The following is a 15168-nucleotide window of genomic DNA, read 5'->3' as shown; positions in this document are numbered from 1 at the left end:
GCCAGGATTGTGTCCACCATGTCAGTAGGGGATCCTGTACGCACCACACATTTAACAAGTAGGATCCATCTAGTCCTGCAGGCTGTCCCTACAGTAGCCAAACAGATGCCCACGGGAAGTCCACAAACAGGACACAGATGCAACAACACCCTCCCAGTCATGCTCCCAGCAACTGGCATTGAAAGGCATATTGTATCCAGCACTGTAGGTAGCATATAGCCATCCTGGCTAGTAGCCATTGATAGCCTTTTCCTCCATGAATTTGGCTAATCCTGTTTTAAAGCCTTCCAAGCTGGCAACCCTCACTACATCTTGTGGGAGACTTAAAAGTGATACGTCAATATCTTTTGCTGGACTCCAGACCTGTCATTGCAAGTGATGGATTACTTAGGGAAGATTTCAAGTTACACAGAAGCTTACACTAAGCAGAATGGAAAGGCCATATATTCTCATTTATAGAGAAAGTTACTCAGGTGAATACATATAGTTCCTTCTAGTCAATAGTGCCTGCAGCTTTTGTATATATGGAAGGAAGAATGCTTACCAAAGAAACAACTCTAAGTGAGCATCAGAGATCACTCCGTGAATTCAATAAGCAATCTGTTCCTTTTTAATGTAGGTTTGGGGTTAAACTAGATGAGATGCAGTAGATCCATGATTTAAAAAACCTTCCAGCTTTCCCCCCTCACCCAAAATGCTTTATAAAGTTTTCATTATACACTTACAACATTAAGAAATAACATACCAACATGAAATCACAGTTAACACACACTGAGAAAACTAAAACAACATCATTAAACTGCTGATACGTATTAGTGGGCTAAGTGATGTTCATAAACTCTTGTATATCCAGGTGATGGCATCTCTCCAAATTGAGGCCTTTAAAGGTGTTAAAACAGTCTTGGGGTTGCGGGGGGGCAGAGATATTGGATCAGTGGTTGTCGTGCTGAGCGAAGATTAATCCTTTTTTCACTAGGCATTTTCCCAGTCTGAGAACCAGTATGGATCCCCATATGGGCACCTGTATCCCATCCCATGGGGCTAGCAGCAGCTGTAGGGGTGGATTTAGATTGGGAAAGGGTTTCCCACTATCTCCCCCAGGCTGTAGCCCCAACTGGATTTGTGCTGTGGCTGCTTTTAACTGTTTAAAAAGTAAAATCAGCAGAACTTGGTCATAGATCTCCCACAACTCATCCACAGACACAAATCTATTTATAGCCCATTCATATATGACTGAAGTTATTGTGGAAGAGCTCTGAAGAATTCACTTCCTATATTTTTGGGAGTCTTGCTGCTTTGAATATTGTGAGTTTGTCTATCTCTATGGCTTTATCTACACTGGCACTCAATGGTAAGAGCTCAATTGTGCTTAATGACTGGAAATTTCTCTTCAGCCTTTGGAATGTCAGGCCCATTAGAGTTTGGGGAGGAATATAAAGGCAGCTTGAAGCAGTTAGAATTTGGAGGGGGGGAATCAGCAACCTGGGAGTTTTAGAGAGAATGAATAGGGAGACATTTTTCTCTTTAGAATAATAGAATTACAGGGTTGGCCTACAAGACCATCGAGTCCAACCCGCTGCTCAATGCAGGAAGCCTGATTCGCAGGCGGTCTCCCATCCAAGTACTAACCAGGGCTGACCCTGCTTAGCTTCCGAGATCAGACAAGATCGGGTGCATCCAGCCCTTCTCTCATAAAATTAGAACCCCGAGTCATCCTATAAAGCTGATTGGTGGGAGATTCAGGACAGATAAAAGGAAGTACACAGCACAAAGTTAATTTATGGCACTCACTACCACAAAGTGTAGTGATGGCCACTAGTTTGGATGGTTTTAAAAGGGGATTGGACAAATTCATGGAGGATAAGGCTATCAATGGCTACTAGTCCTGATAGGCATATGCTACCTCCATTATTCGAGGCAGTATGCCTTTGTACACCATTTGCTAGCTGGGAGGGTGCAATTGCATTCATGTCCTACTTTTAGGTTCTCACATGCAGCTGGTTGGCCACTGTGTGAACAGAATGCTGGAGTAGATGGACTTTGACCCAAAATGGCTCTTCTTATGTTCTTCTTATGTTCTTATAAGTAAGTCCCATTGAATTTAATGGAGCTTACTCTGAGGTATATGTGGACAGGACACCAGCATTAAACCTACAACTAGAACTCACGTTCTCAGAATTTCATTCCTCTGAAATTTCAAACTCAGAATTGCACTTTCAGATCTCCACACCCTCCCATCTAGAAATAATCCATCCAGAAATACATCCCTCCAATTTCACTTTCACATCTCTGCAGTCCCCCACTCCCAATGAAATCCCCCATCATTCCACTCAGTTTAAACAAAGTTTAATTGTGACTGAGACCTCAGCAGGGTAAAGAACCACAATGAAGAAGAAGGAAGAGTTCCAAGGAACACCTCGGCAGCGGTCTGGAAACAGACGAAAACCCACAAAGATCTCCAAAGATTTCCTTGGACAGCGGGGAGCACCGAAAAGCTCCAGAGGGCACTGCAGCAGAATGAAGAGTTCCAAAGAGCACTTGGGAAAGGTCAGGAAAGGGGGGACAGGAAAAAAACTGGAACACTTACAAAGAGTTGCAGATTGCATTCTGGTAAGGTCGCTCATCAGCAGGAACATAAGCTAGTCTTCAGAGGATCAGGACCATGGTCAGCTCACTGTGAAGCTGGTATGAGTAGGCAAGGTGCAGCAACTCAGAGCCACAGTGTTGCTTCAGCAATAGCCATGAGGCAATTACTAGCTTTCGTAGTCCTGCCTCAGTCTGGTGAGTCAAGCTTCATCCCCTCTAAAAAAGATGGTTGAAACTTTAAAGGGACACTCCCTATTCCTCAAATACTGGCTCAGGTGCCAGTGGAACTGGGGGAGCCTCCTCCTGCCCCTAGATTAGGGGTGCACGAAACCCACTTACCTGTCCTCGAAGCTTTTCGTGGTGGGGGGGAGGCGCTTCGCTGCTTCCCCTGCGAAGTTCAGGCTGGGGGGGGAGGCTTCCCGCCTCGCCCGGCCAAAATTCAGGCCGGGGGGGAGGCTTCCCACCTCGCCCGGCCGAAATTCAGGCCGGGGAGGAGGCGCCTCGCCTCGCCCGGCCGCGAACTAAAAAGTTAAAAAAAAAAAACACGCCCCCGTGATAGGCAACGTGACAGTTAACGTAGCCTATCACGGCTAGATCTGCAAAGTCAGCCGTGATAGGCTACGTAAATCGTCACGTAGCCTATCACGGGTGACTTAAAAAAAGTGCGTGCGCAAATGGCGGCCCCCATAGGGAGCCGCCATTCCCGTTCCTTATTTGGTCGCTGTAGTCTACGTAAATCTTTATGTAGACTACGGGGAAAATAAGGGCAACGCAAATAGCGTTGCCCTTATTTTCGCCGTAGTCTACGTAAAGATTTACGTAGACTACAGCGACCAAATAAGGAACGGGAATGGCGGCTCCCTATGGGGGCCGCCATTATTCGTATGCGCTTTTTTTTTTTTTTTAAGTCACCCGTGATAGGCTACGTGACGATTTACGTAGCCTATCACGGCTGACTTTGCAAATCTAGCTGTGATAGGCTACGTTAATCGTCACGTAGCCTATCACGGGGGCGTTTTTTTTTTCTTTTATTGGAATGGCGGCGGCAGCAGCCGGTCAAAAGACCGGCTGCTGCTCCCGCCCAGGACGAAGACCCGCCGAACCGCCGGCTGGACCCGCCGCCGGGAGGGACATTCGGCAAAGGTAAGGTAAAAGGTAAATTTCTCCCCGAAACTTGTTCGGGGGGCCGAACACGTTGGCGCTCGGCCCCCCGAAGTTTCGGGGAGAAATTCTCCGTCAACCCTACCCTAGATGCAGTGTGGTGGTGGAGGGTTCTGAAGAGGAGTCACTGGAAGGGAGACCTTGTCAGATGAAGCAAATCAGGGCAGTGCTAGCTCCTGGGGGAAATCCCCCTGTGGGAGTCTTTGCAGAGGTGGGTCCCAGGGACGCTGGAGAAATTTGAGACGGACTAAAATAAGCTTGGATTTCTAAGAATCCAACCTACAGAATCCGCTGCAAAGTGGCCTCCTCAGACCGCATGGGGTCCGTGGATGTCTGGATCTTTTCTTTTTTTTTTACTTTCCCAAAGTTTAAGTGTATTTATTTGTAGGAAAATATGCACGTTTCTGCTGAGACTGGTAAATATGCATGGGGGAAAGTTGGACGGAATGGGGGACAATACACTAAATGTTGCGTACTAAGGTAAACCATGTAAATTGTTGTGAACCCTCTTACGGGATTATCTGCGTCTTTTTCTGCACAACAAAAACAAAAAATCGCAGCTATCCATGAGTGGAAGATGGAACAAAGGTGGCTGACAACCCACAAAGCACAGACAAAGTGGACTTTACACAGTCTGTACATCTCTAGTGGGTCCTTCCAAGGGGTGGCTCCAACCTTCACTGTTCCTGACCCATCATAAGAACATAAGAAGAGCCCTGATGCATCAGACCAAGAGTCCATCTAGTTCAGGATTCTGTTCACACAGTGGTCAACCAGCTGCCCATGGGAAACCCACAAGCAGGACATGAGTGCAACAGCACCCTCCCACCCATGTTCCCCTGCAACTGGTGTACATAGGCACTCTGCCTCTGACACTTAAGGTAGCATCCTTTCATCACAGGGATACTGAGTCCTGGGCCATGACAATTACAAGGAAAGAGACCCCATAAAGATGCCATCCCAAAACTTTGTACTGCTCAGGTAAGTTGAGTGAGCTGCCTTTTTACGAATCCATTCTTAATCAACCACTGCTGTATCCCTGACTCTCATTCATCCTAGCCCTGCAATTCCCAAGCTGATGAACTAAGGAGGCTCCTTTTACAGCCTATTCTACATCTACTCAGGTAGACTCAAAGCTTTCTCTTTGAGTCTATATGACCGCTGATCATCTTCAGCGGTCATTCTCCAAGAGCCCCTGCCAAAGGAAGTGAGGCAGGTGGCTACCAGGAAGGGGGCCTTTTTTGCTGTGGCACTCCAGCTATGGAATAAGCTCCCTACAGGGGTTCACCTGATGCCTACATTGTACTCCTTCTGGCACCAGGTGAAGACCTTTTTATTCTCCCACTATTTTAGCATTTTAGCTTATTAGTCTTTTAGCTCTGGTAATTTAAATCTGTATTTTAAATCTCGGCATTGGTGCTAGGTTTTATTCTGGTTGTACTGTTATACTGTGGTTTTAAGCTTTCATATTTATATTGTTTTATGCCATGCTTTGTGGTTTTATTTTTTGTGAACTGCCCAGAGAGCTTTGGCTATTGGGTGGTATAGAAATGAAATGAATGAATGAATGAATGAATAAATAAAAAAATAAAATTCTATACATATGGATGGGTTATTCCTCACTTCACCTCACTACCAGCCACAAAGGGTTTTGGAGAAAAAAAAATCCCCAATGCCTCAAGGGATGAATTTATTTTCATAAATATATTGCCATCCAATATATTTTTTCAGATATATCGCTCACCCTTTTCACTAACAGGCAGATCAGCATACCGCATATCCTTTATTTAATTCAACCTACTGAACTTCTCCCCTTCATGGATCACTGCCTTGTTGTGGCGAAGGGGCTTGCGTAACTCAGTGAAGCCATAAGCTATGCCGTGCAGGGCCACCCAAGAAGGACAGGTCATGGTGGAGAGTTCTGACAAAATGTGGTCCACTGGAGAAGGAAATGGCAACCCACTCCAGTATTCTTGCCAAGAAAACCCCATGGAACATATCACAAGGCTAAAAGATATGACGCTGGAAGATGAGCCCCTCAGGTCGGAAGGTGTCCAATATACTACTGGGAAAGAGCAGAGGGAATTTCCAAGTAGCTCCAGAAAGAGTAAAGCGGCTGGGCCAAAGGACATTCAGGTGTGGATGTGTCTGGTGGTGAAAAGAAAGTCCGATGCTGTAAAGAACAATACTGTTTAGGAACCTGGAATGTAAGATCAATGAATCAAGGTAAGCTGGAGGTGGTCTAACATGAAATGGCAAGATTGAACATCGACATCTTGGGAATCAGCAAACTAAAATGGACGGGCATGGGTGAATTTAATTCAGGTGACCATTATATCTACTACTGTGGGCAAGAATCCCTTAGAAGAAATGGAGTAGCACTAATAGTCAATAAAAGGGTGGGAAAAGCAGTACTGGGGTACAATCTCAAAATCTCAGATTGATTATGTCCTTTGCAGCCAAAGATGGAGAAGCTCTATACAGTCAGTAAAAACAAGACCTGGAGCAGACTGTGGCTCAGTTCATGAGCTTCTTATTGCAAAACTTCAGCTTAAATTGAAGAATGTAGGGAAAACCACTAAACCATTCAGGTATGACCTCAATCATATCCCTTATGAATATACAGTGGAGGTGAGGAATAGATTTAAGGGATTAGACCTGATAGACAGAGCGCCTGAGGAACTATGGACGGAGGTCTGTAACATTGTTCAGGAGGCAGCAACTCAATCCATCCCAAAGAAAAAGAAATGCAAGAAAGCAAAGTGGCTATCTGATGAGGCTTTACAAGTAGCTGAGGAAAGAAGGGAAGCGAAAAGCAAGGGAGAAAGGGGAAGATATATCCAACTGAATGCAGAGTTCCAGAGAATAGCAAGGAGAGACAAGAAGGCCTTCTTAAATGAACAATGCAAAGAAATGGAGGAAAACAATAGAATGGGAAAGACTAGAGATTTTTTCAAGGAAATCGGAGATCTCAAGGGAACGTTTTGTGCAAAGACAGGCATGATAAAAGACAAAGAAGGCAGGGACCTAACAGAAGCAGATGAGATTAAGAAGAGGTGGAAAGAATACACAGAAGAACTATACAGGAAAGATCTGAATGTCCCTGATAGCCATGATAGTGCGGTCACTGAACTTGAGCCGGACATCCTAGAGAGTGAAGTCAAGTGGGTATCAGGGTGGAAACTGAGCCGATAGAACCCCAGAGCAGTTCTGATTCTGAGGAGGATCAGCATTCCGTGGGAGAGGAGCCAGCTCATCCCTCACAGGCACAGCAGCTGGCAGCGATTCCTTCTGCCGGCATTCCAGAAGGGCTGAGGGAAGTGGGTAAAGCTGAAGGCCTAGGAAAGAAAATATGGAGGAAGGAGAGGCTAAGAGAAAGGAAGGTGGGGCAGAACCACTGTGTGTGTGTGAGGGAAGAATAAGGAGGAGCAAGAGAAGGGGGAAGCAAACAGAGGTAAGTGGGTGAAGGAGAGGGGTTATGGAGAAAAGAGGCAGGGGCCAAAGGAAAGGCAAGAGGGGAAAAGTCAGCTACAAAGAGAGAAGAAAATGGGGGCTGGCACTCATCCACCCACTCAGCGTTGTCCCACCTTTATGGCCCTGCTTCCATACAATTTGTGGAATCCTCTGATGAGGGTTAATACAAAGCCCTGATATAAACCAGTGCAATATAGAATAAAGAGTTCCATGCCAGAATGTCTAAACCCAGTTTGACCAAATGATCAAATTGGCCAAACTGGAACAAAACTTTTCTAAAAGTTCCGGACACGATCACACACACGTACACAGTGCTGGCTGGTTAATTCTCTCCGGTACGCTGTTAAATGGTCCACTTTTCTAATGACCTCCTTGCCCATCAACACCCACTCTTTCCAGGGGCTAAGGGCAGCACTGATGGCTCCCGTAGCTGATGAATCACTGAAAACTAAAGTGAAGAGAGTAAGAGGGATGCAAGGCAGTCTCTCAAGCAGTAGGTGGTGCTGTACCTCTAGATACAAAGCTCTCCCCTTGTACCTGTAGCATTCATTTTGGCTGCTGTGTGCTGGGGGATCTCACTCTCTCTGACCTGAGCAAATGCGCGAGGACAGCACTGCCAATGAGTCTGCAAGTAGTGTGTGTCTGTGTTGCTGCAAAGAAATGGGGAAAAGCATATGTTGTGATGTAAACAACTTTTAATCCAGAGGAATGGTTACTCCAGCAGGACTTCTCTGAACATCAAGTCAGCTTTTCACCAAGACAGCCACACAGCCAGGCTGGATCAGACGTAAGGTCCAACTGGATCATCACAAGGGGGCACTGGAATGAAGACCAGAAGGCTCCTAGCTCAAATTCCAAGTGATCCTGAACTCAGTATGTCACTGCTTGGTGGAATAGCATTGGACTCAGTGCAGAATTCTGTCTGAGAACAGCCAAGACCTCACACTTGGAAAGGGAATGCATGGGGCCATCTGAAACGTTAGGTAGATGGGATATGGTGGAAACCTAGATTGGGAGGGGATGGGAGAGGGAATGCCAATTTAAAGGGAGGACATATGGACTCAGAGCAAGAAGGAAAATAATGTGGACGGAGAGCCGGAAGGGAGAGCCCTGAAGTGGCCCTGGAACTGAAGCCTTTGCCTAGATAACCCTGGTGCTTAGGGGACAGGCCTGAGTGCAACACCTTTGCAATGGATAAATGTGGAATTATTCGTCCCATATTCTGTGGGTTTTCCAATCGTATTCAGAAGAAGTTTGGTGCTTCTCCAATGCTTTTTGGGGCTCCTCAATTAGAAGATTGAAACACCGGGTTGGATGAATCACAGGTCGGAATTAAGATGGCTGGGATAATTATCAACAACCTCAGATACGCAGACAATACCACCCTAATGGCAGAAAGCAAAGAGGATCTCAAGAGCCTCTTGTTGAGGGTGAAAGTGGAGAGTGCAAAAGCTGGTTTGAAACTCAACATTAAAAAAAACTAAGATCATGGCATCTGGCCCCATCACTTCCTGGCATATAGAAGGGGAAAAAATGGAAGCAGTGACAGATTTTATTTTCTTGGGCTCCAAGATCACCGCAGACGGGGACTATAGCCATGAAATTAAAAGACGCTTGCTCCTTGGGAGGAAAGCTATGGCAAACCTAGACAGCATAGTAAGAAGCAGAGACATCACCTTGCCGACAAAAGTTCGTATAATCAAAGCGATGGTTTTCCCAGTAGCAGCGTATGGCTGTGAGAGCTGGACTATAAGGAAGGCTGAGCGCCGAAGAATTGATGCTTTCAAACTGTGGTGCTGGAGAAGACTCTTACGAGTCCCCTGGACTGCAAGGAGGTCAAATCAGTCCATCCTAAAGGAAATCAACCCTGACTGCTCATTGGAAGGACAGATACTGAAGCTGAAGCTCAAATATTTTGGCCACCTAATGCGAAGAGGAAAGTCACTGGAAAAGACCCTGATGCTGGGAAAGATTGAAGGCAAAAGGAGAACGGGACAGCAGAGGATGAGATGGCTAGATAGCATCACTGATGCAATGAATATGGACTTGAGCACACTCCAGGAGAGAGCACAGGACAGGAAGGCCAGGCGTACTATGGTCCATGGGGTCATGAAGAGTCTGACACGACTGAACGACAACAAATGAAAGGGAAGACAACTTGCCCATTGTTGCTGATCTGACCTTGCCACCCACAGCTGCAGTAGAGTGTTGGGTGCATTCTGGGTTGCACCCTCAGTGCAAGTGGGGCAACGGTAAAACCCAACAGGGCTAGGTAGTTCCCAGTGTCGACTGGCTCCGTGCCCATCATGAACATGGCAGAGGGAGAGAAGGGAAGCAGGGCCACCATCAGCTCAGCAGGGAAGCCAGCTCCCTCCATCAGGTTGCTCCTTCCATCCACTATTGCCTGGCTGCAACCATTTCCTCAGGCAAGGGAGAAGGGATGCAGGGATGGTACTTCAGCTCTGTTGAGAGAGAGCCCCAACCTTTGGCCCCTTCTCTCCCTGAGTTGTTTCTATTCCAGCCGGTCATTCTAAAAACTCAGAAAGGCTGAGCCAGTGCCTGAGTTTGCTCCCCCCACCCTGCTCCCAATCCCTTTTAGTTTTCCATCATCACTTTTAGAACGAGGGCAGCAACTGTCTTATTATGGATCTTTGTGAGCTGCTCTCAGAGCCTTTTTTGACTGAAGAGCAGGGTAAAAATGCTTCAAACAAACAAACACGCCACAGAATCCTCTGTCACATACTGAAGCAGAAATGCAGGAGTTCCTCGGCAGACAAATGAATGCAGAATAGGTTATTACCTGAAAGCTAAACATTTGAAAAAAAGTAAAACTCCTGCCGTGATCCATTCCCTAATGTGTAGACTGGGCTGGTTTGCATGACACGGCTGGCTCTTCATGGGTTATTTAATCCACAGTGAGCTGTGGTGCATGCTGAGTGCGTGCGGCCATTTTGAATATGAAATGCCTGATCAAGGCAATAGGGGGTTGCGCTGTGTTGTACGAACTCAGCCATTGTGGGGTATTTGAGGGTTAAACAACCCTCACATAACCCTATTACTAATTGAGGGTTATGTGAGGGTTGTTTAACTCTTAAATAACCTACAATGGCTGGATTCGCATGACACAACGCAACCCCTGATTGCCCTGATCGGGGGTTGCATATTGAAACAGCACCCACATGTGCCCAGCATGCATCGTGGCTCATCATGGGTTAAATAACCCATGATGACCCAGCCATGATGTGTGAACCAAGTTGTGGGGCTGTACAGTGACTGAACAGCCCCAAAGACCTCACAACATTTTTGGCGGAATGAAATATCACCACCCTAAGGAGTTTCATCAGATAATGTAACATAATTACATTAGGGCTTGCTCCTGGTGGTTCCACATGGACTTTTGGCCCAATTGAAGTCCACCAGGAGAAGAGCCTTCAGTGTGGTGGCCCTCTTTCTTTGAAACTCCCTGCCCCTAGAGGTCAGGCAGGCACCAACACTGGGCGGTTTCTGGTGCCACCTGAAAACAGCCCTCTTCCAGGAGGCATTCTTTAATTGACCAGTCACAGTTTCTATTGGCATTCTGTTTTTTAAAAAGCATGATTTTAATGGTGGTGTTTTAATCTTTTTATTCTTTTACTGTTTTATCTTTTGTGTTCACTGCTCTGAAATCTGTTTTGGATATGGAGCGGTATACAAATATTGTGAATAAAATAATACATACATACATACATACATACATACATAATCTTCCAGACATCCTGTCTGCACATTAAGTAACACTGAGTATGGGGAACAAAAATTGAGTTTGCCACTTTTCTCAACTCATGGAAAACAAGAATGCTCCCCCAACTTATCAAAGAACAAAGGACGTTAGGGGCAAAATAAACCCATCACAGGCTGCTAATACGTCAGTCTCACTGTCACCATTTTTATTGTCTATTGGGTCATGTCCAGGGGTGCTCCAGTAATGAAGAAGGGGGCCTTCCCAAACCAGACATTTTACACAGAGTTCCTCCAACACAACGGGCTGACACAGCAGCGCGTTGGCCCAGTACAGTATGGATCTGGATTGATATCCCTTTGCCATATATTCAGATTATATTTGGCGTGCTAAGGCAGGGGTGCAAAATCTCTTTGAGCCTGAGGGCAGAATCCCATTTCAGAGGTCTCCCAGGGGCTGCATTCCAGTGATGGGTGATAAAGGCAGAAGGCACGGGGGGCAAAAACACCAGCATGTTGTAGCTTGAAGCTCTTACTGCCAGGAACTAAGCGATGGGGGGGGGGGATTTAAACCTTTTAGAATGGGGGGCAGGAATTTCAGAAAAGCCAGGATACCACCAATGATCGATGGTTGGGGAAGGGGTCGTCTGGGGAATGGGGGGCACAGATTGGGGCCCTATGAGGGCCAGAATTGGCCCCTGGGCCTGAAGTTCTTCACCCCTGTGCGAAGGCTGATGAGGTGGGAAAGAAGTGAGCCCAGACTCAATTCTTTCCCAAAGCAATCATGAGGTGGGAGAAAGGAAATGCTGGGGGCATGTCCCTCCTTGCACAGGGCATCCTGTGGAAGGAACTTAACTTCCCCTTCCCGATGCTGTTCCACCACCTCCAAGGCTGAGAACTATAGGGGCTGACTTCCTCCCCCCACCCCCCATTGGCATCGTTGAATGAGGGGTGCCACCCCCACTGCCCCTGTGTTTGCCACTATCGGAGCTTTTAATTGTTTCTAGTGTTCCAGATGCACAGCTCTCATTAGGTTAGTTTTTAAAATCTCATTTTATTGGGCAAAATAATATTTTTCTGCTTACTTGGGGAATGCCCCCACGTATGCAGAAAGGCTTACCTTTTCTGCAGGTGGCTTCATTTCGGGGCTGGCACGGAGCCACTAGGTGTGCTGTTAGAGGGAATGGTATGAAATGTCTGTATGGCCTCCTGACTTGGATGGCCCCAGTTGACTCAAAGGCTAGCACAATCCTTGTGCAAGGACGGAGGAGTCTGTTCACCATGTAATCCAAGTTTACTTCAGCTGGGATAGTATCATCACAGGAGAAAATATTCTGCCTGTTCTTTTAGAGGCAATTACGAAGAAACCAAAAACTGTCCTAAGGCTGTGCACTGAACAAGGGTATATTTAGAGGGGGGAGGGGGGACACTCCCCTAAAACTAGTCTTTTAGCAAGTTAAAGAGTTGAGGATTGTTTCACTACATCTGCAGGTGAATATGTAAAGATGCTGGCCAGCAAAAAGCATTGTTCAGACTCCTGGCTTAAGACCATGCTTTCTGTCTATTTATTTATTCAATTTATACCCCACCTTTCCACTAAGAAAATAGTGCTCAAGGCAGCTAAGAATCATAAAGACATTTTTTTCTATTTGTTGTTTGTAAATTAGTAGCCTCTGAGTTCATTCCCTGCCCCCATAAACTCATGTATGTATTTTGTATGAAACCTGAATGTTGACTTATGTGACTTTGCCATGTTGTGGGACATCTACAGCTGTAAGGGATGGCATCTTGATTCTCCAAGCTGGAGGTGCAGAATTTCAGGCCCAGTTGCCAAATTCAGCCTGCCTGGGGTCCCAGTCTGCTCTTTTGGTGTTCGTCTGGGCCATCTGAAGGCAGTCCATCCGTCTGACTGTTTCTGCCTTTCATAAGGAGGGGACCCCGCAGCTGTGAACACATACCCAAATGCAGAATCTCAGCCAGGCTTGGAGATGGAGACTATAAGGTACTGGGCCCCAGTTCATACATAGCCTGGGCTAACCAGGACAGAACTCGTGGCAAAGGTAATAAAAATACTGTATGAACAGAGCCCTAGATTCACCATGGAAAAGCAAATTCCACCCCCACTAAGTTCAACTAGATTTCCCAATCTGGCCCTCTCCAGATGTTTCAGACTACCACGCTGATCATCACTGATCACTGGCCATGCAGTACAAGGCTGGTGGGGAATGTAGCCACCAGATCTGGAAACACCGAGGCTGGGGATGGCTGATCAAGATAATCTTTCCTGGAATTAAAAAGAAGGCAGTTGAGAGGCTTCTGAGCACGCTCTCTTTCTTTCTTACACACAGAAACACATCTGTCTATCAAAAGAAATATATCTTTAACTCACCCCCATCAAGAAGTGAGGGGGCAGCTTAGACTCCCCTGGGTCCTAGCTTACCCCTTCCGTCAGCCCCCAGGGGGTAGTCACTGGTTTCCAGCCAAGTAAGCCAGTTGCCAAGTGCTCCACATGGCAATGGCCATGACTAATACATTTTTTCTAGTCACTTTTCCAAGAAATGCTTGAAGTGACATGCAGCGATAAGGATGAGCAGCAACAAGTAGTAATCTATAAAAACCAATCATAAAAAATACAAAGAAGCTACATAAAATATATACAAAATCCAAATAAAACAGGAAAACATTTAAGAAGATGTAGAGAACAATAATATAAAAAAACAAGTTTAGACTCTACAGCAAAATGAGCATACGGATGTCGCTTGGCAGGATATCCCTGTATAGGCTATTCCACAGCTGGTGCCACAACCAAGAGGCCCTGCTATGTGCATTCACAAATTCCACTTCCTGAATGGGAGGCCCATGGAGCAGAATCCCATACTTGGATCGGAGGGCTTCTTCACATGGAGTTTTTATCCTGCCATTCAGATTGCTCACTCATGGAAGTTTGTGGGCCCTTTAGATGACGTTGTGAACCTCCAGGGTGTCTCCTGCACTAAATGACCTTTATTCCATTTTTAAATAGATTGGAGATACTAAATTACCCCACTTGTGTCCTGCTTGAGTTCCCCCCATGAAAAAGGAAAAGCCACAAGAAGAGGAGCTAGACCAATGAAACATATGGAAGACTCAAATAAGGGGGAGAAGGAGGAGGAAAATGGAGGGGGAAGGAAGCACGTGTAGAGGGAGCCCTTTGTGATCCTGCATTTAAAATGGAAGCAGAAAGCTCCATTTTAAATGCAGGATTTTAGGCTGGTGCAGAGATACTCTAAGTGAATGGGACATACTTATGGGTTAGGAGTCCAGCTACCAGTTTTTAACCAAAGCTATATTTTGGGCTCTACCCATTGAGTCCCTTGTGAAGCTCAGGCTCACTCAGGCTCATGGACAACACCCTCCTCCCAGTGTGAGCAGCTTCTCTTGTTACATACACTTCAGTTGTGTTCAAACAGACAGAATCAAACCGGTCTTTAATCTCCTTAATCCCAGTACAAACATCATCACCGCTCCTTTCAGAGTTCTTTCCTTATGCATCTCAGCTCCTCACTCCTATGTGCAAGCCAAGGTGCAAGAAAATGAATGTGAATGAACTAGCATCAACCTTAAGGAAAGCTTCTGTAAATTATTACTTAGATGGTACTTAACCCCAGCATGTCTTAATTGCATTTACAGAACTGTGCATAATCTCTGCTGGATATGTAACAGCCAGAATGTGGGCGTATTTCATATTTTTTGGTCTTTCCCTCAAATTCAGAAGTTCTGGCAAGAAATAATAAGAGAACTTGATTTGATCATGGGTTATAGATTACCGCAACAGCCACTAGTATTACTGTTTGGATATGTTAAAGATCTGGTCTTAGCTGACAATGTGGAAATGGTTCAGTATTTACTATCAGCAGTTCAGTTAACCATATCCTGTAATTGGAAAAATTCATGAGCCCTGACCTCAGATGAATGACTGATCAAAACATGGGATATAATGTCTATGGTAAAAAATTAAACATTTGATCAGAGGGAGGGAGGGCAGTCACTTGATTCTTTCATTGAAAAATGGAGCTTTTTATTATGTACTGGTCTAATACAGTGCAAGGAAGGGTCAATCCACATTTCTTATTAGGGGTATTATGAGGCTGTATAGACTGCACTTTATATCTGACAAGCAGGTAATTTTTTTTTTTACTTGTAAAATGGAATAAGAATTATTTATCATTTGCTAATCCTTTGTATGTGTCA

The 15168-nt window shown here is 45.6% G+C and overlaps 1 protein-coding gene across 1 annotated transcript in view; it reads right to left on the bottom strand.

Moving 5' to 3' along the window:
- Window positions 1–13395, bottom strand: part of CACNA1E (calcium voltage-gated channel subunit alpha1 E) — a 464222-nt gene extending 450827 nt beyond the window's left edge. The window contains exon 1 of the mRNA XM_084851293.1: window positions 13328–13395. The gene's annotated coding sequence lies outside the window, so the exon portion shown is untranslated. The remainder of the gene's footprint in view (window positions 1–13327) is intronic.
- Between the last annotated feature and the right edge of the window lie 1773 nt (window positions 13396–15168).

Source organism: Heloderma suspectum, chromosome 4, assembly GCF_057233095.1.
Source record: "Heloderma suspectum isolate Gila_16-S chromosome 4, 16-S_ref, whole genome shotgun sequence".
Classification (NCBI taxonomy): domain Eukaryota; kingdom Metazoa; phylum Chordata; class Lepidosauria; order Squamata; family Helodermatidae; genus Heloderma; species Heloderma suspectum.
The sequence above is the reverse complement of the archived record's forward strand: the minus strand, read 5'-3'. Positions and strand labels throughout refer to the sequence as shown.